This window comes from Pongo pygmaeus, chromosome 1 (assembly GCF_028885625.2).
Source record: "Pongo pygmaeus isolate AG05252 chromosome 1, NHGRI_mPonPyg2-v2.0_pri, whole genome shotgun sequence".
In the NCBI taxonomy this organism is placed as follows: Eukaryota; Metazoa; Chordata; class Mammalia; order Primates; family Hominidae; genus Pongo; species Pongo pygmaeus.
Window position 1 is genome coordinate 80,613,568 of NC_072373.2, and position 24,769 is coordinate 80,638,336.

General features: G+C 36.8%; 1 protein-coding gene across 4 annotated transcripts in view; it reads left to right on the top strand.

The window, feature by feature from the left end:
* The first annotated feature begins 2,276 nt into the window (after window positions 1-2,276).
* CCDC181 (coiled-coil domain containing 181) overlaps window positions 2,277-24,769 on the top strand; it is a 66,163-nt gene continuing 43,670 nt past the window's right edge. For 2 of the 4 annotated variants that reach the window (XM_054495522.2, XM_063648931.1), the window contains exons 1-2: window positions 2,310-3,055; window positions 3,435-3,502. The gene's annotated coding sequence lies outside the window, so the exon portion shown is untranslated. Of the gene's footprint in view, window positions 3,056-3,434; window positions 3,503-8,700; window positions 8,782-24,769 lie in introns of all 4 variants that reach the window. The other 2 variants (XM_063648907.1, XM_063648912.1) reach the window with 2 other exon arrangements.

Below are 24,769 nucleotides of genomic sequence, written 5' to 3' on the forward strand. Positions count from 1 at the left end.
GTCTTGCACTGTTGCCCAGGCTGCAGTGCAGTGGCAATCTCGGCGCACTGCAAACTCCGCCTCCTGGGTTCACGCCATTCTCCTGCCTCAGCCTCCCGAGTAGCTGGGACTACAGGAACCTGCCACCACGCCCGGCTAATGTTTTGTACTTTTAGTAGAGATGGGGCTTCACGGTGTTAGGATGGTCTCGATCTCCTGACCTCGTGATCCACCCGCCTCGGCCTCCCAAAGTGCTGGGATTACAGGCGTGAGCCACTGCGCCCAGCCAAACATTTTTTTAAATATAGTTTTATAGCCCTATAGTTTCATTGCCTGTGTCTTATTACCTTTCAGATTGGAAGCCTTCAGAGCAGGGACCATGTCTTATTTTTGTTTTTTGTTGCAAAACAGATTCTGGTGTCATGTGAACATTTAATTATATAAATGGTATGTGATGGACTCAGCCACCTGCCAATATAATAGTTAAATGCTCATCTTTTTAAATTTTTATTTTAAAGAGTCAGGGTTCCTAGGCTGGAGTACAGTGGCACAGCCACAGCTCACTGCAGCCTTGAACTCCTGGGCTCAAGCAGTCTTCCTGCCTCAGCCTCCCAAGTAGCTGGAAATCACAGGCGGGTACCAACACACCCAGTGATTTGTTATTTTGTAGAGACGGGGGTCTCACTATGTTGTCCAGGCTGGTCTTGAACTCCTGACCTCAAGCGATCCTCCCACCTTCGCCTCCCAAATTATTGGGATTACAGGCATGAGCCACCTTGCCCAGCCTTATTCTTACTGTATTTTTAAATGCAGCCTACAAAATTGGAGTTGTCATTTTTAAAAAGCACATCAGACTGAGCGCAGTGGCTCATGGAATCTCAGCACTTTGGGAGGCCAAGGCGGGTGGGTCACCTGAGGGTGGGAGGTTGAGACCAGCCTGACCAACATGGCGAAACCCCGTCTCTAGAAAAAATACAAAAATTAGCCCAGCTATTTGGGAGGCTGAGAGAATCGCTTGAACCTGGGAGGCGGAGGTTGCAGTGTGCTGATACCATACCACCGCACTCCTGCGTGGGATAGAGAGACTGTCTCAAAAAAAAAAAAAAAAAAAAAGGCACATCAGTGTAAAATAGTAAAATATTAAGATTAAAATGCCTGTTGATGTCTAGTCCACTGGATGCCTTATTCAAGGTACTATTGTGCTTAAATGATAGAAATGGTATGATATCTATTTGTTTTACCTATTATGTCATATTCCCCATAATTAATACCTTATATTTAACATACTTTAGGAAGGGCATTTATTAACATCATCTCCTTTGATTCTTGAAAAGGACCTTGTAGGAATACTAATTCCTCTACTTTTTTCGTAAGTAATACTACAGAAGGGGGTTCAAAATGTTAGGTTTGCAACTCAAAGCTGTGATACGTTAGCAAAGTCACTCTATTGAGCCTGTTTTCTCATCTGTAAATGGTATGATACCTCACAGAATTGTGAAGAAATGAGCAAACATAAGTGAAAGCACCTGTCACATTGCAGGTACTGAGCAGGGGTTTAAGAAATGAGTTTCCTTCCCTTTGCTCTCCATTTACAACTAATTTGTAGCTACCAATTTCAACATTGCACTCTCAAAAGAAACTTTGAATGTTTCAATCAAAATGAAAATGATCAGAAGCTTTCTAAATCCTCCCCTTATTTTTAGTTCATATTTTGGAAAGCACTTGTGAGGATACAGAGATAAAAAAGTCGTGGTTCTTTCCCTCGAGGACCCTAAAATGTATAATTGGAAAAGATAAGTAGAAAGGATAACAGAGGTACACAACTGCAATACAAGATAGGTATCATAACAAAAGGCTTCGGTCTGGAAGGTCTGGAAGCGAGAAGGAGGACACGGAAAATCAGGAGTGGCTTCCTGAAGAAGATGGCATTTAAGTTGACCATGCAGGACGGGTAGGATTTTAACAGAAATGTGGAAAGGGGAACTGTGTAGTGGAGAAATGGCCACAAGTGAAGATATGAATGCCAGAAAGTGCAGGAGATGGGTACAGTCAACAAGGAATATGTGTAGAAGAGTAGGATGAGATAGAGTTGGGAAGACAGCGTGAGTCATTTTGTAATGATTATTAATTGGAGATGGGGATGGGGAGTAATGACTAAGCTTATTTTTAAGAAATTTAATCTGGCAGAGGTGTATATGATGAATTATATGGGAAGATACTACCTAAAATTGCTAGCTGAATTGCCATTGCAATTGGCTGGGTGTAGTAGGTAAGGAAGCCCTTTTATAACTTAAGGCAGTGGAAATAACGAAAACAGGACTGATTTGAGGTTGCTAAATTAACATTCTACAATGTGTGTTTACGTTTCAAAAAGTAGCTTAGAAAGTTTAAATAACCTGCCAAGGTTACACATCTATGAAGCAGATAAACCGGGATTCTGATACCCACCCTACCCGGCAAATTAATAGTCACTTTGGCCCCAGTTCCACTGTCAAGTTTGTAAGATATTAACCGCAGTGGGGAAGGGTTGGGGGAGTAGGCCTTGCTCAGAAAGCAGAGCTCAGAAAAGAATGCCAGGCAGGGTAAAAGCAGCCGTCAGATGGGTGTGCTGAGTATGTCCCACAATGGGTGGGTAAGTGGCAAAAGAGTGAGGTGTCTTGGGGTCCAATTTGTGCGCGTGGAGTGAGACAGAAAACCTGGAGCCCGATCTCCTGGCCAGCGACTCCTTCCTTCTGGGCGGGCGGCTGAAGACTGGAAGCAGGTTGCCTGGCCTGCTGCAAGCCCTGCGTACCTACCCCTTCTCCGCGCGCGCCCCTCCCTGTACCTGCGCATTACCATCTCGCCGGCCGCCGGCGCTCCCGCCCCTACCTGATTCTGCGGCTCACTCCCCTCGGATGGTGTTTCCACCTGGGTTTTTCCCGGGAAGAGGCTCTCAAGACTAGCCAGTGCAGGAAGAGGAGTCGAACTCTGGATAGCCTGTTTATAAAGCCCTAACTGTGCCGATGTTGACCGTTTTCTGAAACTCCTCCTCCAAAACCCACGCCAAACCGCAAGATGAAGGAAATTCACACATCAGGTATTGGGAAGAGCGTTGGCTGCTGTCTGTGACGTTTTAAACGTGTTCAGTAAACGGTACTGACCGCTACAAATCACCCACTGAAATAGTTTGTTATCGAATTGTCTTCCTTTAAAATAAGTGAATAAAAGGGGGTAACAACCCTTTCCAAAGGAATATCTTACCCTTCAGAAAAGTCTTTCAGAGGAATCACAGGCCCAAGTGCTGTCCCAAATGCTGAAATGTTAACAAAAACTATTTAATATTTAAATATTTAAAACCTCTAAGTTTGCTCATCTGTTTCATATAGTTCTATCTGCTCCTGCCTCCCCTCCGCCTCTTCCATTTTTTTTTTTTTTCCTAATTTCAAACTGCATAACTTGACCATTATTCCCCACAGGATGCCAAAAACCATGGAAGACTTCTGATGTTCTGGGAGGGTTGACAAAGATGGACCTTAAATTCCAGGTCAGTACTAATCTCTAGGATCGAGCACTTGGAGAAAACAGCTACCTGGAAATTCCTGCTTGTGTCTTATGCTTGACTGAGTAAAAGGCCATATCCCAGAGAATAGCCATAGTGGGAAATTATCCAAGTAACCAACAATAGGCCTGAAGGTCTGTTTTTCTCTCCAACCCTTGTAATTAATTCCCAGTTATAGTTTTTTATTCTGTGCTCCTCACCCTGCTATTTTCTCTGCATTTTGGGCTCCTTTCCTTAGGTATAAATACCATACCTAAATATGCTTACCCATAAGTCATGTCTCTATGTCCATTTTAATAACAAGACATGGTTCTGTCCAATGATGAAAGGATTCCAGCATTGAGCCAGGGATTCTGGACCGGGGCTAAGGTGCTCCCAGATGGGTAGAAATCCCTAGCTTCTATCAGAAGCAGTATTTTAAAAATCATCTCGAGAAATCATTTCCTCTTAAACCTCTGCATTGATAGAGTTATCCACAGTGTGGAATAGGAAAGCACAAAGAAGGGGACACCTTAATTTTGAATAACTAGCCTCTTAGGAAGTGACCTAAAATCCTATTTCATAATGCAAATAAAATTTTGCTAATTGATTTTGTGTTTGGCAAATATTCTGGTTCCATGATTATTTTATTATTTCATAGTTTTAAAAGCATTATGTGTTTATGGTAGGAAATTTGAAGAAATAAAAAAGCATAATAAATAATTATTGCCCTTTTTATTTTATTTTTTACTCACTGCTATACAAATGAGAATGAATAATTATTTTAATATTTGCCAACTCCAATCCCATATGCATGATTTTTATCCTCTTACAACCCCCAAGAAACCACAGTAGAGTATAAGAAGTTAACAGGACGTTTGGTGGACTATTACTTTCAGATCAAATAAATATGTAAAATATTTACTATTAGAAATTAATTATTAAAAATTAAAGACTATTAAAAAATCACCAAAGACATAAATAAGCAACCACAAGTAAGAGTCAGTGGAACAACAAACAGATTAAGAGTCTAATGATTTCAGATATTGGAATTATAAGAGATATACAATATAAAATAAATATGTATAAAAGTTAGATATAAAAGATGAAATCACAGAAATGAGCAAGTACCAAGAAAGTAACAATATGACAAGACTGACTTGAAAAATAACCTAAAGAGATATTTTAGAATTTAAAAATAGAAATGTTGGGAAGCTTCCAAATTGGTGAACACATCTCTGTGCCAATAGAGTGCCTACCCCAACTCCAAGGGGACAGACGCTCCTGCACTCAGGACCCTTCTAGATTTCCCGTGTGCCTTTTTATCAAATTGTTCATTTATATATTTTATAAGAAACTGGTAAACATTTAAAAAAACAGAAATATTGAAGTTAAAATTCCATGGATAAGATCTCATAAATTGCTGGTGGGAATGTAAATTGGTACAATCCCTTTGAATAACATTTTGGCATTATGCTTTAAAGTCAAATATATGCATTTCCTATGACCCAGCAATTCACCTCCTAGTTATATTTATAGGTTGGTGCAAAAGTAATTGCGATTTTGGCCATACTTTTAAATGGTAAAACAAAAACAAAAACAGAAACAAAAATTAGTTTTACCCCAGCCTTTGGTTGGAGCAGCACTTTTCAATATGGTAGCCACTAGATACTTGTGACTAGTGAGTACTTAAAATATGACTATACAGGAATGAAAATGAATAAACCAGAACCACAAGCAATAATTTTAGTCAATCTTAAGTAAAACAGAAAGACACAAAAGAACTAAGACATGAAAGAATCTATCAATACAATTTGTTCAAACTATTGTTTAAATATATATAGGTGGCAAAAATATAAAACAATTATCATAAAAGTCTAGCAAATGTTTATTTCTAGAAAGATGAAGAAAGGTATACTTAAGAAGGGGCACGCAGATTTCCATGGTACTTGTGCTGTTGACTTGGAATATGGTACATGTATATTTGCTATATAATTATATATTTATGTTCTTTTTTGTATGTTTATTAAATTTAGCACTAAAACACTTTAAAAAGCTCAATGGCTAGGTTAAACAGCAGATTAAATACAGTTAAAGATAAAATTAGTGAAGTGGAAAGTAAAACTGAAGAAATTACCTAGTATAGTAATTCCTCAATGTCGTGGATAGGTTCTTAGAAACTGCATCTTTAAGTGAAATGATGTACTGTATGCTATAGGAACTTAACTGTTGTTTGTATTGATTAGCCTATGGTAAAATTGGTTTGATTATACAGTACATCATTTTTCTTAAAGTTGCAGTTTCCAAGAACCTGTTAATGATGTTAAGTGAGGACTTACTGTATGTAGCAATGAGACAGGAGATTAAAAAATATAAGAAGAGGTTAAGATATATGGTGAACAGAATGAGAAGATCTTATATCATAGCCTCAGAAGGAATGAATAGATAGAATGGAGGAGAAGCAATATTCTATGTTAAGAATGAGAATTTAGCAAAACTGATGAAAAACATGAATCCACAGATGCAGGAATCACAGTGTATCCCAAGCCAGATATCTAAAAACTACTAGACACATAATAGTTAAATTACAATTAACTTAGGACAAGGAGATCATAAAAGCAGCCAGAGAGAAAAGACATCATATAAAAAAAAGAATCAGTTAGCTAACAGCCATTTCTCAAGAGCAACAATGGAAGCTAGAAGGCAACAGTAATAAAATTACTGAAGGAAAATAACTTCCTACCTAAAATTGTGTACCCAAAAGAGTGATCTGTTAAGAACTAGAGTAAAAACAGTCACCAATTTTAAAAATGGAAAAAGTCCATGCCAGCAATGGGTTATCCAGGAGAAAGGAACAAGACCCTAATAGGAAGGTCTCACATACAAGAAGTGAGTATGAGAAAAACGGATAAGCATTTAGATAAATCTAGATGTCTGAGTCCAGTTTCTTTTGTTTATAACAGAATACCTAAAACTGGGTAATTTATAAAGAAAAGGGATTTATTTCTCACCATTCTGGAGGCTGGGAAGTCCAAGGTTGACCGCATGTGGTGAAAGCCTTCTTTCCAGTGGGGACTCTACAGAGTTCAGAGTTCAGAGTTCCAAGGCAGTGCAGGGTATCACATAGCAAGAGGACTGAGCATGATAATGTGCTAACTTAGATCTCTCTTTTATTATAAAGCCACCATTTCCCCTCCCATGATAATTCATTAATCTGTTAATGGATACATTTTTTCATGAGTGCAGGCCCCATCTCTCAATAACTGCCACATTGGGGATTAACTTTCAATATGGGTTTTGGAGGGAACATTGAAACCACAGCACCAAACAGTCATTAGCTTTACTAATTAATAATGATTATTTATTTTGTGGTTTATATTTTAAAATACTATACATGAAGCGTATATAAATTGGGCTTATGCAACATACTTAGATACAGCAACAATGCAACCTGACTTTGTGAAGGGTTGCACAGTGCATCCGTGCTCCCCACCACAAACCACTGCCAGGAAACTCAAGATGATGATCACTTTAGCTAAGTGAGAGTTAAGGAGGAGCTCTTGAATAGGTCGGCAAGGTTCCTAGCCACTTCCTACAAAAATTGAAATTAAGCCAAAAAGGGAGGAAGAAAGGATAAATCTTCAGCCAAAAAATTGCAAAGGAAAATGGGGAGCAAAATGCAAACAGGCTGAAATGGCCATCTAAGAAACTAAAGACAACTTTCCTGCAGAAAGTAGAGAAACTAAAACTGAGGAGGTTCTAGTCTCTAATTAAGAAGGAGAGAAAAAAATCAAATCTGATTAATATAGTTACCAAGTCTTATGGTTCCTGTATCTTCTTCAATATAATCTGGATAAATATTTTTATTACCTATGTTGTAAATAAAAGATTTTTAAAATAGCTCTAAAAAGACATATTTTAGAAGGAAGTTTTGTGTGTGTGTGTGTACGCAAGCAAGTGTGCATGTGTGTGCGTACACACCTGCATGTATGTACTTTCTTTATAAAAAGAAATGATATGCTTGTAATTTTTCTGTACAACCTAAAATGTGAAGATGTCAACATAATGGAGGATTTGACTGTCTTGGGTGTTAACTGTATTGGCTGCTAGGGAGGGCGGTTTTTGTATCTTATGAATTTAACAAAATGGCCATTAGGAGTCACAATTATCCACTAATATATCTTAATATTTTAAATTACTTAAAGCCTATCTCCATGTTCTTGCTTTAAAAAAATAGAATTGCTCCTGAAGAAAACAGCTCCCTAATTTTGGCTCTCCATATATCAGAATTGTTAAAGTTTGGAAATGTTGAAGTATAGCAGTATGATACTAAATTGTTAATTAGTGGGGCTTTAAACCTAACAGTTTATCAATATTTGAAGTTATTAGTGCCTGATATATTTTCTTAAGGAAAGTTTGCCTCTAGCTTTAAGTTGGAAAGTCACTACAATTACTGTTTAGAAAAGAATGGAATAATACTTTAGAAAACTTACATTAGGACTTGTTTACAAATTATCCATAATGGCTATGTACTGATTGAATAAAATCTCAATTATGAAAGAAAAAATTTAAATGAAAACATACAAGCCTTGAAATAACCCAAATATTCATTTTCCTGTCAATAGACAGGAAAATTAAAACAAAACATAAATGTAAATTAAATATATTACTAATTTAACTCTCATTTAGTCAATAGGAAAATGAATAGAAAAAATTTGGTATATTGTGATAGTGGAATGTTATACAGTGGCAAAAAGCAAATGAATATAATTGCATACAGTAGCATTTATAAATTTTAGAGAATAAACTGTTGAGAAAAAAACAAGTATGTGTCTATCTATGTTATATTGTACCATTTCAAAAATAAAGCTCAAAATCAAGCATGTAAATCAAACAACATATTGGTTAAGAATAACACACATAACTGATAAAACTTTTTCTTTAAAGGCATCTAATAATATACTTAAAATTTGTGATAGTGGTTACCTTTTTTGGTAAGACAGGGAGATGGAATAGGTAGATCATGAACATTGGTAATGTTTTTAATTTGATAGGAAAGTTTTATTATTTTATACTTTCAAATTTATATGCCAATATATTCTTTTGTATGTATCAAATACAACATTTTTTAAAAGAAAAAGCAGTGTGAACGTCCTGTGAATTTTGATTAGTATTTCTATTATACTCCTGCTTTCCCTGCCCAGAATTTAGGCATTCATGTTTGAGACCTTGAAGAAAATATTTTCTGCTGAGCAGAAGCAATTTAATAATTGCCTCCCTTCATTGTAAGTTTTTTATTTCTTCCTTATGTCTGATTAATCCCCCAATATAAACTTCAATTAATTGAGCAGGTCTGCAAAATATATGAATGAAACACCACACTATTAAGATATTATATCTTTTGTAAAATCTTTTTTGAGTTGGCAAATAGTTTTGTGTTGAATTATCTATATAGAACTTTACATTATTTAAAGAGGGAAAATGAGTGGGAGTATTTTTATTCCATGGCATAATAAGGCAAGGAATATCCATTCCACCCATGTTGCCTATATATATTCCAATAGTATTGAAATATAGATTTCATTTTTTCCTTATTAAAAACATGAAGTGTTTAAAAAATACATCTAAAAGAAGGAGGCTGTGCATTTGTCTGACTACTGCAAAAATAGCCTTGTTTTATAATGAGTACATTCTAAAAATGGGAAAAAGTCAGTTCTTGGTTTAAAATTGTTTCAAGAATGCATCTATTTGGTCCCGAAGAAGGAGGGGACATCAAAAGCAACAAGTTGATTAAGACTGTTGAGAATCCACATGTGTCATACAGATGGCAGCATCTGGTGTCCCTTTGAAAAGAAGCCCACCACAAGTAAGGTGGAGGTAATTTCAAAATTCATTTAACTGGGATTTGTCAGTTATGCAAGTGTCTTAATAGTCTTGAAATTATTGTGGCAATTGTGATCCCAGGAACACATTTTCTCTCTGATGCCCACTGGTAGGGAGGGACATTCACTTTATGCTCTTTTAAATGCCTATTGTTAATGCCAAAAAAAAAAAAAGAATTATGTGTAGATGTGTAGAGAATGAAAAGTGAGAAGTGTGGATAATCGTTGAGGAAGGATGAGAGCAAAGAGCAAAAACGAGAAGAAAAGTGAACATGGGGGCAATATTTCCAAGATGAGAGGCTCTGATCCATGTTTGTAGTCAGGGAGGTCCTTGCTGTATTATGAAGCAGAATAAACCAAAAAATATGGCCTCCCCATTAGAGTGGCAGATTCTGTGTCATTCACATTCTTCTAGGAGAGACTGAATGACCATGTATTTGTATATTAGACTAGGAAAGGGTTGTATGAAAATCTAGCAGCTTATATAAAATCATCTAGGGGGTCTTGGGAAATAAAGAGAAGTTTCACATACTTTACTATTTAGTGTGCATCAAGATGTTGTTACACTGTAGTGTCCTACAATATTTTTCAGACATGATGACTTGCTGCTGTTTCAGATTAATATTGACCAAATTATGGCTGTCTTCACATTTCAGAAAAGTCTAAAGAATTCCAATAGAAACACAATGTCCTTTTGAATTCTGTTTTACCCTGTGTAATAAAGAGGTTTTGTTCTTGGATATAGTAGGTATCTACTGTAAAAGAGTGCATATTTTGCTGATTCATCTTCCTATCTCATAGCATTTCTTTTTTTTGTCGTTTCAATTCTTTCTCAAGTCTATTTCGCTTCACAATGATTACATATTTCTTCAAAAAATGAAAAAAACAAGTAGACTACAGCCAAAAATAACTATATTAGTTCATAAATTAATGACTAGAAATGTATACTTCTTGGTACTTTTCATAGTGCTTTAGACTTGAATGGGTCATATTTTGTCATTCCAGTTCTTCACGATTTAAGAGAAAAAGGAAAATAATTTTTAATTCAATTTAATTATTTTTGTTATACTTGAAAATAATGTTTTGTTCAAAATTAAAACAAAACATAAATGCAAGTTAAATATATTACTAATTTAACTCTCATTTAGTCAGAATCCAGAAGTGTCTGCAGCCAACCAAAGAGGGAATGTTTGATGGAGAGAAGTTGGAATGGAAGGAGAAAATGGCTTATTTCAGTTAAAATGTTATACTTTTGGAAATTTTTTTAAAAACTTATTTTCACATATCACATAAATACATTGTTAGGACCCCTCCCAGGGCCATAGAAGTGGCCTGCACAGGTGAGAAGCCCTGAAACTTAGACTTCATTAGCTTCATGATAAATCCTCCTCTACTTGAATTCCTGTGCCATTCTACCTCCTGCCCCATTTCTTTTTTCCCCTTTAGAGTAAAACTCCTTGAAAAGAACTGTCAGTACTGCTGTCTACTTTCTCTTCTCCTATTTAGTTTAGAATCCCCATCATTCCACTTAAACTACTGTCAAAACAGTGATTCCTAATCCTCTTTGTATTTCACCTGTCAACAGCAGGTTTGATATAGCTGAGCATTTTTTATTGAAACATGTTCTTCCTGTGGCTTCTGGAACATACCTCTTTCTGGTTCTTTTTCTTTACCTCACTGGTTACTCCTGGATCTCCTTTGCTGGTTCTTCCTCTTCTTCCTGACAGCTAAACTTAAGTGTAACCTAAGGTGTAATCCTGAAGCTAAGTTCTCCAATCTCTCTTTTTTTTTTTCTTCTCATCTACGTTTCCTCTCTGTCTTCACCCTGCCCCATGGCTTTATGAAGCATGTCTACGCTGATCACTTTCAAATTTATATATATCTGGTCCTTTATTATCTGAATTCTAAACTTACATATTCAACTACGTAGTTCCATATTTACTTGATTGCTTAATTAATCATAACATAGTCAAAAAACAACTTATTGAGTTCTGGTCACCCACTCTGGTTCTCTTGGACCTCAGTAAACTGCCGTTCTTTCATTTGCACAAGCTAAAAGCCATAAGTCATCTTTGACTCCTCTGTCCTTTCATTCACTCCTTACCCTATTGGCACATTATCTTGACAAAATTTCTCTACAATTTTCATGTCATCTTTTTTTTTTAATTGCGTCAGCTTGGGTATTGTGTAATTCTTTGTGATGTTATTTATTTATGCTTGTTACCTGGGTATTGTTTAGCCTGGAACCAGGGAAAGGGGTAGAGTCTGAAACAGAACTATTTGTTCTGCTCTACATTTTCCTGCTTCCTCAAAAAGAAGAAAAAAGGGAGTGGCAATCATTATAACACTTTGCTGTCACTTTGTCAAAACATATTTGATTTACTGCCATGTTAGACCAGATAAAGACAGGCATAAAAGTAGTTGTGATTTTACATGTTCAGCCTTTAGGATTTCTATTTATGTGCCACTCCCTATCAACCCCATTTACAAATTGTGCTACTATAGTTATTTTTGTGGCTTACAATGGTCCTAAAAGCAAATTTTATGCTAATTATTACCATTGAAATAAAAATTTTTTGGCAGACATCTGGTTTTAAAGTGGCGGTACAGAAGCAAGCTGGTTCCACTGTCCCCATAGAAAACCAAAAATATACAGAGCTGTGATTTTCCCCATCAACAGTCCAGAACTCATATATGAGGATGAGACAGATCTTAGGGCCATAAAGAAACAAACTTCTTTGGAAAAAAACTACAAGCAGATGGCAAGAGAATTGGACTTCCACATCTGTAATGTTCCCCCACTCATTCTGCCCAGCAACAACTGTATGAAAAGGAAATGCTCATTGGAGCATTTTGGATTTCAGATTTTTGGATTAGGAATACTTATGTGGTATGTATTCTGCAAACATTTAAAAACCTGAGAAAAATAAAAATCCAAAATACTTAGGTTCCTAGCATTTTGGATAAGAGGTGTTCAATCTGAATATGAAAAGTTCTTAACAGTATTTGTCATTCAGGAAATGCAAATTAATGCCAGTGAGATAGCAGTATACATTCACTAGAATGGTTGTAACAAAAAAAGCAGAAAATACCAAGTATTAACAGCTGTAGAGAAACTGGAATTCTCATACATTGCTGGTGGGAACATAACATGGTACAGCTACTTTTGAAAACAGATTGTTAGCTTCTTAAAAATTACGTACAAACCAACAATTCTATGCACAGAAATCTAACCAATATAAATAAACACATAGGTTGACACAAAGACTTGTATGCACATTCTTATAGCAATAATATTTATAATAGTCAAAGGTAGAAACAACCTAAATGTCTATCAGCTACTGAGTAGATAAATAAAATGTGGTACATCTATACGATGAATTCTATTCTGTGATAAAAAGGAATGAAATACTGATACATACCATAACACGGAGAAACCTCAAAAACATTATGGCAAATGCAAAAGACTACATTGTTAGAAGGCAGGATGGTGGTTTCCAGGGGCTGAAGGGAAGGGAAAATGGGAAATTTGTGTTTAGTGTGCATAGTTTCAGTTGGGAGACATGAAAATGTTCTGTAGATAGAGGGGGAAAGTAACCATTATAAAAGTAGGCCTAGAACATTCTCATAACAAAGGCCTACTCCAGGGAAAAATACATTATCACGGCCTTATCCTCTGTAGGGGAAGGACAGTTTCTTCAACTCTAGCTTCCTCTTGAGCCTTTCTGTTTCACCTACTGGGATGGAGGGAGAACCTAAGAAACACTTGTAAAAGTCACAGCCCAGGGACACAGGCCAACTAAAAAATTGAAATTTAATCATAAGATTCTAGAATGAATGATTCTCTTCATACTTCACCCCCATATCAATCGGGCTCTATTGTCATAACTGAATTGTAGCTGAAGGAGCTGAAAAACACAGACTCTCTTGAAGAGGAGTCCTTAGGAAGTGTGATGGTTAATATTGAGTGTCAACTTGATTGGACTGAAGGATGCAAAGTATTGATCCTGGGTGTATCTGTGAGGGTGCAGCCAAAGGAAATTAACACTGGAGTCAGAGGACTGGGAGAGGCAGACCCACACTCAATCTGGGTGGGCACAATCTCAGCTGCTATCGCAGCTAGAATAAAAGCAGGCAGAAGAAGGTGGAAAGACCAGACTGGCTGAGTCTTCCAGCCTCCATCTTTCTCCCATGTTGGATGCTTCCTGCCCTCAAACATCAGACTCCAAGTTCTTCAGCTTTTGGATTCTTGCACCTACACCATCGGTTTGCCAGGGGCTCTTAGGCCTTTGGCCACAGACTGAAGGCTGATGTTGGCTTCCCTACTTTTGAGGTTTTGGGACTCGAACTGGCTTCCTTGCTCCTCAGTTTGCAGATGGCCTGTTGTGGGACTTCACCTTGTGATTGTGTGAGCCAATACTCTTTAATAAACTAACTTTCATATATACATCTATCCTATTAGTCCTGTCCCTCTAGTGAACACTGACTAATACAGGGAGGCCCAAATACTATAGGAAGGAAAACGGATACTAGAGAAATTGGAAGCTTATGGCATGTGCAACTTCAGCAAATATCAAATACAACCCACCTCCTAGCCATATTAAAACAAAACCTCACACTTAAGGCCTATTTACCTCAGTTCCTATTATCTGATCATGTCTAGCTTTCAACAAAAATTTACAAGATATGCTAAAAGACAAGCAAAAACAGTCTGAAGAGATAAAGCAAGCATAAGAATCAAACTCAGATATGACACAGACATTGGAATTATCAAACCAGGAAGTTATGGTTAATATTTAAGGGTTCTAGTGGAAAAATATAGACAATATGCATGAACAGAAGGGGAATGTAAGCAGAGAAATGGAAACTCTAAGAAAGAATCAAAGGGAAATGCTAAAAATCAGAGACACTATCTTAAAAGTGAAGAATGCCTTTGATGGGATCATCACTACACATGGCATAACAGAAGAAAAAATCCACTAAGCTAGAAGATAAGGAAACAGAAAACTCCCTAACTGAAATAAAACAGATAAGTGAATTTAAAAAAGGAACAGAACACCCAAGAACTGTGGAACAATTTCAAAAGGTGTAACATACACATTGTTGAAATACCAAAAGAGAAGAAGGAGTGAATGGGACAGAAGAAACATTTGAATTAATAATGGCACAAGAACATTTCAGAATTAATTATAGACAGGAAACAACAGATCCAGAAAGCTCAGAGAACACTAAGCAGGATAATTACGAAAAATCTACACCAGGGCATATCATATTCAAATTTCAAAAAACCAAAGGCAAAAATATATTGAAAGCAGCCAGATGGGAGATTAAGGACAAGAATTGCAGCAGATTTCTTGTCAGAAACCATACAAAAAGGAATAAAATAGAGTGAGATATTTAAAGTATTGTAAAAAAAAAAAAAAAACACCCTGTAACCTATAATTCTACATCCAGTGAAATTATCCCTCACAAGTGAAGAAAAATTACCTTCTCAGAAAAACAAAAACTCAGGAATTCATTGCAAGCAGATCTACCCTGTAAGAAATATTAAAAGAAGTTCTTCAGGGAGAAGGAAAATGACATAGGTCAGAAACTTAGTTTTATATTTAAAAAAGGAATGTTAGAGAAGGAATAAATGAAGATAAAATAAAATATTTTATTTTTCTTATTCTTAACACTAAACTTCAAACTGTTTAAAGTAATAATAGAAACAATATCTAGCATATGGATAAGTGGAGTGGATGATAATGATGTCATAAGGGTCAGAAAATAAGAACTGGGACAACTCTGTTATTAGGAAAGAGTATACTGTTATTTGAAGTTAGTTTTCAGTTAGTTTTAAGTTTGTTAAAAATATATATTGCAAACTCTAGAGCAACTAACTTTTTTCAAAAAGAGGAGTAATTGCTGTCTCTAAGAGAGAAGATAAAATGGATAGTATAAAATGTTCAAAAACAAGACAAGGCAGAAAAACATATGAAAAAAGTAACAATGTTACAAAAAGCCCACTTTAAATATGAAGACATATATACATTAAAGGGATGGAAAAAGATACACCATGCTAACACTTAACAAAAGAAAGATGAAGTAGCTGTATTGATTTCAGACAATACAAAATTCAGAACAAGGAAAATGATCAAGGTAGAGAGGCATTACATAATAAGGAAATGAATTCTCCAAGAAGATATAACAATCCTTAGCATGCATCTAACAACAAAGGGTTAAATTACATGAGACAAATAGGCAAGTCTCCGTCTCAAAAAAAAAAAAGAAAAAAAAAATAGTTACAAACTTCAACACCTTTCAGTAAGTAATTCCTAAGTCAAACAGGCAGAAAGTCAGCAAGGATATAGTTGACCTGAATAGTACTATCAATTTGATCTAGATGAACTTGATGTAATTGAAATTTATAAAATACTTCAACAATGGCAGAATACACATTCTTCTCAAGCTTGAATAGATATGTATTAAAATAGGTTACATTTGAGCTGCAAAATACAACTTTACAGGCCGGGCACCGTGGCTCATTCCTACATCGTAATCCCAGCATTTTGGGAGGCTGAGGCGGGTGGATCACCTGAGGTAAGGAGTTCGAGACCAATCTGGCCATCAAGGCGAAACCTCGTCTCTACTAAAATTTCAAAAATTATCTGGGTGTGATGGTGGGTACCTGTAATTCCAGCTACTCGGGAGGCTAAGGCAGGAGAATTTCTTGAACCTGGGAGGCAGAGGTTGCAGTGAGCCAAGATTGCATCACTGTACTCCAGCCTAGGTGACAGAGCAAGACTGTCTCAAAAAAAATAAACCAAAAACAACTTTTAAGAGTATAGAGATTACACAAATTATGTTCACAGACTATACAGGAATTAAACTAGAAATAAGTGACAAAAAGATTGCTCGAAAGTCTCCAAATATTTGGAGATTAAGCAATATACTTCTAAATAACATGTATCAAATAAAAAGTCTGAAGATAAATTAGAAAATATTCAAAATAAATGAAAATGCAACTTATCAAAATTCGTGGGATGCAACAAAAGCAATGTTTAGAGGGAAATTTATAACATTAAGTACATATGGTCATTTCTCAGTATCCATGGGGATTGGTTCCAGGGCCTCCTGCAGAGAGACCAAAATCTGCAGATGTTCAAGTTCCTTTTATAAAATGGTGTCATATTTGCATATAACTTACATACATTCTTCTGTATACTTTAAATCATCTCTAGATTACTTATAATATCTAATACACTGTAAATGCTATGTAAATAGTTGTTATAGAGTATTGGTTTTTAATTTGTATTATTTTTATTGGTTTTACTTTTTCAAACATTTTTGACCTGCGTTTGGCTGAATCTGCAGATGCAGAACCCATGGGTATATGGAGGGATGACTGTTTATTAGCAAAGCAGAAATACTCAAAGCCAGTAATCTAAGCTTTCATTTTAGGAAGCTAAATGAAGAAGGACAATTTATTTACTTATTTTTTTTTTTTTTTTGAGACAGAGTCTTGCTTTGTCATCAGGCTGGAGTGCAGTGGTGCCATCTCGCCTCACTACAATCTCTGCCTCCTGGGTTCAAGCAGTTCTCCTGTCTCAGCCTCCCAAGTAGCTGGGACTACAGGCATGCACCACCATGCCCAGCTAATTTTTGTATTTTTAGTAGAGATGAGGTTTCATGATGTTGGCCAAGATGGTCTTGATCTCTTGACCTCATGATCCACCTGCCTCGGCCTCCCAAAGTGCTGGGATTATAGGTGTGAGCCACCACACCCGGCCTAAGAAGGTCAATTTAAACCTAAAGTAAGCAGAAGAAAAGAAACATAAAAATTAGAGGAGAAATCAACGAAATTGATAACAGGAAAACAATAGAGAAAATCAATGACACCAAACAGCTGGTTCTTTGAAAAGATCAATAAAATCAATAAACTTCAAGCCAAACCAACCAAGGACAAAAGAGAGAAAACACAAATTACCAGTATCAGAAATGAAAGAGGACTCATGACTATTGGTCCCATGAATGTTTTAAGATAATAAGGAAGTAATATGAACAGCTCTATGCACATAGATTTGATAACTTAGATAAAATGCACTACCTCCTTGAAAAACAATCTGAATAGACCTATATCTATTAAAAAAATAGTGTCACTAATTAAGAAAGAAAGCACTAAGCCCAGATTGTTTCACTGGTGAAATGTGCCAAATATTTAAGCAAGAAATGGTACCAATTCTCCACAATCTCTTCTAGAAAATAGAAGCAAAGGGAACACTTCCTGACTCATTGTATAAGGACATCATTATCCTAATGCCAAAAACAGACATTATAAGAAAGAAAAACTACAGACTCAGATCTCTCATGAACATTGATGCAAAACTCCTCAACAAGATTAGTGAATCAAATCCACCAATGTATAAAAAGGATTATATGCCACTACGAAATGAGATTTATTCCAGGTAGGCAAGGTAGTTCAACATTTCAAAATCAATAAATGTAATCAATGACATCCACAGGCTAAAGAAGAAAAAATAATGTGATCATTTTAATAGATGTAGAAAAAGCATTTGACAAAACCCAACACTCATTCATGACAAAATCTCTCAGCAAACGAGGAATAAAGGGGAATTTCCTCAAACTTTCTAAAGAGCATCTACAAAAACGCTACACCTAAAATCATAGTGAATGATGAGAAACTGGGCATTTTGTTCCCCCTAAGATGAGCAACAAGATAAAAATATCCACTCTCATCTGAATGATAGGAAGGAGCTGGCAATGAAAATATCTGCAGATCGTTCCAGGCAGGAGAAAGTATCAAACATGGGAAAGACCTTGTTATACTTGAGGAAGAACATGGCTAGGATGATTGGTGCATAATGAATGAACTGGAAAGCGGTACGAGGTGAGATCACAGGGTGAGAAGGGGCCTGATTATGTAGGACCTTGGAAGTAAGGTAATGAGTTTGTATTTTATTCTAATAGCATTGGAAAGTCATGGAGAGATATAATCTGATTTACATTTTTGAGAGTATTCTGGTTGCTGACACGAACCTCTCAATTGTGACAATCTGTAATCTTGAGAGATAGTCTCTCTTGGCATCTGGATCCAGAGACAAGATGTGCTCATTATTTGCTAATGCTGAAGGTACTCTTGCATATCTAAGTTTTGTAATTAGCTTAAGAAATGTGCCAAGGCCAGAGAAGAAAAATATGTAGCCACCACTGCTTTTGGATTGTCACTACAAGGCATGAGGCATTCAAGAGGCAAAGGTGAAGATAAAATATTTGGAAGAATTCAAATTTTAAAAAATCCCAATTTTTAAAAGCATGTGGTTTTTGAAGTGTAGTTTGTCAAACTATTACCAAGAAAATGTGACAATGCAGAATCATCTTTACTGAGATTTATAGTTATGCTTTTAAAAAAGTTTAAGGTCATTGTAGGAAACAACTATTAGGAACATGTCTGGACTTTGCTGTAAAAATGCTACTGAAGGCCCTGTCACTTACATCACTCACTACCCCTGATAAAAATGCCACCTGAGAAATTACTTTAAAAATTAATGCAAGGATAACAAGTATTTCCTGAGGAACACCCATGATTTCTTCTTCCTCACACAAGAGCTAGGTATTGTAGTACTGTATTTTCTTTTTAAAATTGGCTGCTTAAAACCTGAAGCTCTACACCGTCATAGGTGTCAAATAAAAAAGCACTATCCTGATTGAAAAGTTCAAGAGAGGAAGTTTTCCCAATGAAGGGTGTTGGCACTTTTGCTTGATCTGTTTACTGGCCTGGCTTTTTGCCATAAAGGTATCTTCAGAAACTGAGCAAACTTAGGGTTAGCATATTGACTTCCTCTTCGTCTGTATTTACCACTCATATCAATGTTACTGCAAGCAGCCTCAGATCTGTTTGAGAATAAGTTGAGTATAAATTTAACCACAGGCAAATTTTATAACTATGTCTATTACTGTTAATAAACCAAAATGTACTTTTAGTCTTTCTGTGAAGTGATATTAACAGTAAAGAATATAAGTGAATATGAATATGAGAGACTTAAAAGCACTTTTATAACAACAGAGCAAACTGAAGAGCATTTTCCTTGTGTTATGTGAGTCAGTTATTCTTTGCTTTAGCACAGCACATGAACAGAAGATGATTATTCTTATCGCTGATCATCAATACTATTTGTACACCTTAAATGGAGCCTTGGTGTTTAGCTTCCTTATTTCATAATTTTTGCTTTTGATGTTAAATATTTTTGTCTGGATGAAGTACAGCTTCTACTATTAATCCGCACTGAGAAAAGCTAAAACTATAAGACATCTTAGTAAATGGCACTTAGATTCAATGATATGGGTAGATGTTTTCAAGGAGTAATTATTAGCCAATGAGGCACCACTTATAAACAGAGGGTTTTCTTATTGATAATTTAAAAAGTAGATTATGTTTGTTGATTTCTCAAAAGCTAAATTCTGATTCATTTCATTTCTTTTCCATAATTTATTCCTATTAAATCCTTCTTCAGTTAAGGTTAATCACAGGACTTCTAATCACATACTGAGAAAACAAAAGCATCACTGCAGGAAATCCCTTTAAACTTTTGCCTTATGGCAAATGGACACATGCTCAAAGGTGCTGAACACATGAAATAAGTGCTGTAAAAATCTACTAAACAAATGAAAATAATTACATTGCAAATGCTTTTTTCCTTAGAGCACTTGTTTTAAGAAATGTATTTCTGGAATACAAGCTAGAAGTGGTTTTGTCCTGCTGCTCAGGGTTAAAGGCAAACTCAAGGTCTCCAGCCTTTGGTATGACACATGAGAGTGAATAACAAAAAGAAAGTCTTGAGTTTTTTGATAGTTAGGCATATTTTCATTATAATGGTATCCAGATATGTGGTATATCTGATATATAATACACATATAGACACATATATGTCTCTCTATATATTTGTATATAGGTAGATTTCATTATATGTCAAATCTGTATATAACTATAATGAAAGTCTCAACTGTTACCTCAATAACCTTTAACCTGACTACAATATTTAAAAGTTCAATCTCACTACCAGAACACACCCTGACACTTCTGATTCTATTTTGCTTTATGTTTTGCATATTGTTTGTCATCTTCTATCATATGACTTATTATGTTTATTATTTATTGTCCTCTCTCTCCATTAAAGAGAAAGAATTTTTGATTCCTTAAAGAAAATATTTCTCACATTATCAGTTTTTTAATTTACAAAATATCTCAATGTCAGTGTATCCATTTCAAATATATGTGTGTTAAACATTACAATTATAAAGTCTTTGTGTTCTATAAATGAATGTACATTAACAATAGCATGTACAGGTGTAAAATTCAGAAAAGTAACCTACTTATAACATCTCATCTCTTTTCTTTCCCTTCCTTTCAAGTTATCACATTCTACTTTCTGGACTAGAAATTCAGAGATCTGAGCTTATTAGAATAAAGTAAATCAAAGGACTGTGAGAGATTTTCACAAAAATTGCTCAAACTTAACTCACAAAACTTTTTAATGGCTTCATATTATTGTTTTCAAGTTGTACTTTTTTTTGCAACTGGGTTCTAGGTGGTTGAAGTAATTGACTTCTAAGGAATATATTAGTTTGCTGATATATTCCAAATATATAAAAACAGTGTTTTGCACATATGTGCTGAATAACTATTTTTAAGTGATTTAAAATTTCATGACTCTATGTAGAATCTGAACATTTTTTATAAAGTGTGTTACTTTGAACAGTTTTATAGGAGATGTGCATGGTCACATGTTCTCAATTCTTGGCACTCAACTTATTTAAATTTTCTTCTTGGTTACCTACATTAAATAAATATTGGCTTTTCTAAGTGAAATCATTTATTCAAAACGTAGAGAGCTGCTCAACTTTATACGGTTCTCTTCCTCATATTGTTTACTTATTTATTTCTATACATAGTATAGTAAATGATGACAGATAATTGGGAAGTATTATCTATTTCTGGGATCATATTTCAGACTATGCACATTTAAAATTTATACATGTAACTAGTATTAAACAGTGGAGAGGGAAGACACATGGCACTGTTTACATATATTGATCTTATATTTGTAAAATCTCATAGTCCTTGATGAGTCATAAATTCTAAATACATTTTTCAATGCCTATAGTTGAAATACAGTCATCTATTGATATCTAGTATCGTCAGAGTTTAAAAAGCATAAAGCCCATCAAAGGAAAAGTCCTTGAATAAGAACCAGCTTTCTTTGCTTCATGTATCTACTTCTTGCTAAATCACCCTGTTCTCACATGTTCTTAATTTTCTTCCCTTGTACAGTTATCGATAGCCAGAAGGTACTCACTTTAGAGGGGAGAAGGAAGAAGACGTTAAATGGAATGTGTAGGGAGAGGGAGAGGGTACCCAGAACTGCTGTGTTCTATAAAATTGCAAAGTATGTCATTAACATCCCCTCATCATTCCTTCCTCACCTACATGCAAGTTCTGTGTTTTCATGGTGCCTCTGATTATCCTAATTTACTAGAGTTCTGCACTTTCCCAAAATGCCCCATTTTAGAAATTTATTCCTCTCTCTTCCCTGATCAAAAACACTAATTTCTTCAGTAATTTCCATTTTCCCGATTAAGTATCAGGAAAAGTGATGAACTTAATAGCATAAAGCACATAAGTTATTCACAAATTATTAGTTCATGAGTTCAGTTACGTGAACTCAATAAATATTCATTAAAGACTTAAATACATATACTACTAAGTGTACAGAAATGCCTAAAATGCAGTTGCTGCTTTTAAAGAATTCACAGTTTAGCAGAAATATGCTTAACTAGCCCAAGGTTAGTATTAGTTTTAATGGAAACTTTTGTTCACAGATCAGAATTGCATTAGTTTTCACAGTATGTTTGTAGTATTTCAGAGGCTACCATGGGCAATAAGAAATAGATTTCATGTTACGCCATACCTCATCTTGCCTTTTTTTTTTTTTTAAAGACAGTCTTGCTCTGTCGCCTGGGCTGGTGTGCAGTGGCATGATCATGACTCACTGTAGCCTCCTGCCTCCTGGGTTCAAGTGATTCTCGTACCTCAGCTTCCCAAGTAGCTGGGATTACAGGTGTGCTCCACCATGCCTGGCTATTTTTTTGTTTTGTTTTGTTTCGTTTTTGTATTTTTAGTAGAGATGGGGTTTTGCCATGTTGGCCAAGCTGGTCTTGAATTCCTGGCCTCAAGTAATCTGCCTACCTCAATGTCCGAAAGTGCTGGGATTACAGGTGTGAGCCACTGTGCCTGGCCCCATCTTGCATGTTTTAAGCCAGCAATTCTGAATTACCTAAAGATCCTGGAGTAAACTAGCTGATGCCTCTATGTCTTGGCAAATGCTATCATCTCTATGTACAATGCCTTATCGTTTTTGCACCATTCATTTTATTCTTCAAAACTCAGCTCTGGGAAGCTGATTTGAGTGATAATAAAACTCCAGTCTCCCGTACAGCTGGCTCTGTGTGAATTACTCTTTCTCTATTGGAATTCTCCTGTCTTGATAAATCAGGCTCTGTCTAGGCAGTGGGCAAGGTGAACCCACTGGGCAGTTACAAATTTGGGGGCTCCTCTGGGATTGCCCTTGTGGCTACCTGCCTGTGGTTTGGTATCTGCCTCCAGCGATGGATCCAGAGGTCAGCCCAAGTGGGCCCAGTTCTCTTGGACTGGGGGCTGACTCTTGTACTCTCTCTACTGGTGGGGTGCTGCCAACCCAACTGATATGGACAGGAGGCAAGGAAATAGTGGATAGAAGAGAGCAGTTCCCCGGAAAAGGCCCCACCCTCAAGCCTGGGAACCCGCGGCTCTAAATGGGAACAGGCATTCCTGTTTTCACATCCCAGTGTTGCCTTTTCCAAGACCACTCTTGCTCACCATGCCCCTATCCTGTACCCATAAAAAGCCAAAACCCCAGGATCCACAATCAGAAGAGTAGCAGAGTGGAGCAGCAGCGGAGAAGAGAAGGAGCATCTGAACGTTGAGAGGAGTTCGGCTGGGGATGGTCAGAGAGGAGATGCGATGGCTGAACTTCAGGGAAAGATCATCTTATCACTCTATCCCCTTTCCAGCTTCCCACCTATCCCTCTGAGAACCACCTCCATCACTCAATAAAATCCCCACATTCACTATCCTTTAAGTCCATGTGACCTGATTCTTCCTGGATGTGGGACAAGGACCCAGATACCAAGAGGGCAGGGTGTAAAAGGCTGTCACCCTGACTCCACTGAGCTGATGTAACACTTAGCTGTCTGTGGATGGCAACTGCTAAAAGAGCATTAATTGTAACACACCCCTAGATGCTACTGTGGGTCCTGAGACCAAACGTGCTCACTGTGGCTCCTGCACTGGCCTGTCTGCATGCTCCCCATCCTGTAAGGTATTTGAGCGCAGTGGCCGAGCAAACGAGCCACACCCCTGTCGCAAGTTCCACGAGGGAGGGGGTCAGGGAACTCTCCCATTTCATAATATGCATGGATTTAGTTGCAATAGAGAAATAGTTCTGGGGAGACGTCTCCTAACAGTAGCCCTATCACAGGGTGTCTGTCTGTAGCCCCATGGTGGGTGTCTGTAGCCCTATGGTAGGGTGTCTGTCTGTAGCCCCACTGTGGGGTGTCTGGGTTGGTGAGTATCCTAGGAGCTGCAAACACCTTCTTCCTTCTCCCAGCTGGTCTTGTAGCCCCATGGTGGGGTGTCTGTCCATAGCCCCAATGCAGGGTGTCTGTAGCTCTACCATGGGGTGTCTGTCTCAGTTCAGCTCCTTTGGGGGTCTTGGTTTGGATGTAGCCCCATTGTGGGGTGTCTGTCTCAGTTCAGCTCCTGGGGGGGGTCTCAGTTGGCTCTCCCTAACTAGTAGGAAGAGTCTTGGTTAAGGAGACTTCTCAATCAGGAAGATTTCAGGGAGATTTCTCAGATGCAGAATAGGAGGATAGTTTGGAAGGGATACTCTTGGAGTTGTTGGTTAGGGATCAGATTTGGAATCCTTCTGTCCGTCTCATCTTTGTGTGTTTTTGTATATGTGAAGGGCACCTCTGAATAAATTGCTTACGGAAGTCCAGCAGACTTAACTCAGAAACCCCCCTTATTTGTCTGGTCACATTTGGTGAGCCCTAAAGAAAGCTCAACAGGCCTGTCTCAGGGTGACTATTCACTCTTCACCTTGACCAGAGACTCCAATGTGAATTACCATCTGGAGGTGATCCCTTCCCATCTGGAGTGGATCAAAGACAACAGGGAGCAACAGGAGAAAATTTGAGTTTTGTCAGGTTGATATTGGGTGCTGAACAAGGTGACTAGTGTCTGTTTTGTTACATGTATTTTGCTGGGATGAAAAATGTTAATTCAGTTCCCCAT